Source organism: Palaemon carinicauda, chromosome 1 (genome assembly GCF_036898095.1).
Source record: "Palaemon carinicauda isolate YSFRI2023 chromosome 1, ASM3689809v2, whole genome shotgun sequence".
Classification (NCBI taxonomy): domain Eukaryota; kingdom Metazoa; phylum Arthropoda; class Malacostraca; order Decapoda; family Palaemonidae; genus Palaemon; species Palaemon carinicauda.
Genome location: NC_090725.1, coordinates 148,302,038 through 148,304,537, shown reverse-complemented (window position 1 = coordinate 148,304,537; position 2,500 = coordinate 148,302,038).

Here is a 2,500-nt window from a genome sequence, read left to right as displayed (position 1 = left end):
TAATTTTAACAATCTTTACTTGGTAGAGACCACAATACGCTGGCTCAAGTTTGTATTTCCTAGGTTTTAATCGTTTCAAATACACACGATAGCCCACAGATACTTTTACGGGTCCGGTTTTGAACCAACTGTGTTTTTCAGTAGCTCTTTTAAAAAAACTTTCATTGGTGTTCATTACTCTCCTCAATAGATTTAATAAATATACACGGTATTGCTCGGTTGAATAATTTGGCAATTGTTGTGAATTAATGAGTACCGTATATGGTAGCACAGGATCCTCTCCATACACTAAAAGAAAAGGTGTGTCCCTGAGCAAAGCATTATATGCAATGTTCAAAGATAGCTCAGCTGTAGGAAGCATGGCGTGCCAATGAAGGGGGTCATCAGCCACTGGGTAACGTAAAATTCGTACTGCCTCCCTATTATACGATTCCACTAAGCTATTAGCTGAAGGCCTATATTCGATCACTGAAAAGTGTCCAGTTTTCATCAAGTCCATGACTGATTTCACCACCTTATTTATAATCTCGAGACCATTATCACTTATCAAAATTTTGGGGCAACCAAACCTAGTAATGAATGAGCCTGGGCTATTGAATTTGCCGATTTATCCAACATTGCGTAAGTGTGAGTGTACCGAGTAAATGCATTCACAAATACACATATATACTTATGTTGTGTTAAACCTGTTGGAAATGATCCTACCACATCCATATGCACCCTATAAAATTTAATAGGAATGAAAGCCCACCTTCTGGCTTCTGATACAGTGTTTTTATGTTCTTTGAAACGGTTACAAGCATATAACATTTTATATAATTCTATATAGATTTTTTCATTCCTAACCTAAAGAAGGATTCGCGTGCTCTCTTTAATGTTCTCTCAATTCCCAAATGCCCTGCATACGGACTTGCATGTATAATGTGGATCGCTCGATTAATTAAAGAGGGAGGAAGAACTTCCCGTGCACAGAATTCCCCTCCCCTCTTGTCGTAAGCACAATATATGATATAATTTTCTATAAAAAAAAACTCTCACGAGGCACATTCAGAAATGATGGATAACTCTCTAATTCCCCTTTAATCACTGCTCTCACTCTTTCCATCAATTCCTCTTTTTCTGTCCCTCTCAGACTTCTTTTATGTCCCAACCTCCCAAGTCATTCAAACCTGCATCATCAGCGCATTCATGTCCTCGACCACCCACATATATTCACCTTCACCGCTCATATCTCTCTCTCTCTCTCTCTCTCTCTCTCTCTCTCTCTCTCTCTGTACAGCCGACAAATACCTAAGATTCATCCCAGACCATCCAAGACTGGAAGATGCAGAATACACCGGAAGATGCATTAGCAACTCTCTGGTGGATATACGATGTGCCTCATACTGAGGGACCTGGGGTAACCCAAACATAAAATAAGGCAATAATGCAATAAGGCTCTCTCTCTCTCTCTCTCTCTCTCTCTCTCTCTCTCTCTCTCTCTCTCTCTCTCTCTCTCTCTCATCCCGTTTTTTTATTGCTCCTCGGGTGAATTCACATCCCATTCTCTATTTTCTCTATTTTGATGGGGTCTTCAATATTTTGGTTACGTTCTTCGTTCCTCATTTGTACCCTAGCTGTTACTCCTATTACTGTACCTCTAGAGAGTACATCAGCTACCTTGTTAGCTTTACCTGCTATGTGGTGAAAACCCTTTATATTAAACTCTAACAATCTTTCAATCCATCTCGCTTGTTGAGAGGTCAAATCTCCTTTGTAAAAGAGGTCAAGTAAGGAGCGATGATCACTTTACAACTCAATCGATTGACCTAATAAAAAGAACAGATACCTCTCTAGAACCCAAAGAAGAAACAAAGCCTCTCGATCGAATGTACTATAATTCTTTTCTGCCATTTTTAATGCCCTGGAAGCCAAACAAAAGGTCGCTCGATCAAATCTAGGATATGCGATTAAGTCACTGCTCTTTAAGGCAGCTTTACAATGATTAAAGGCCCTTTCTTCTTCCATTCCCCAATTTACTAATTTTTTTTTCTTTTAAGCATCTAAGGGTCTCGCTATCTCCAAAACCTCTTATGAATTAATAGTAATATCCAGCGAGTCCAAGGAACCCAGCTACTTCCTGTGGGTTACGTGGCCTAGGGAAATCTCTAATAGCCGCTACTTTACTGGGCAGGGGTGGATACCTTCTGTGGTTATTATGTGACCTAAGAATTCACCCTGTTTACAGAAAAATTTGCACTTTGACAAACTTATTTTCATACCATTACGTCGCAGTGCTTCTAAAATTTTATGAATATTATTGTTATGTTCTTCGGCCATTTTCCCTGTAATCATGATATTGTCCAAATAAACAAGAACATTATGGCCAATTAAGGGAGACAAACCCGCCATAATCACTCTAGAGAAATGACTTGGAGCATTCTTAACATTGAAAGGAAGAAAATTAAACTGAAATAGTAGATTGTTAGCTATAAATGCCGTTTTACATTTACTGTCTTCC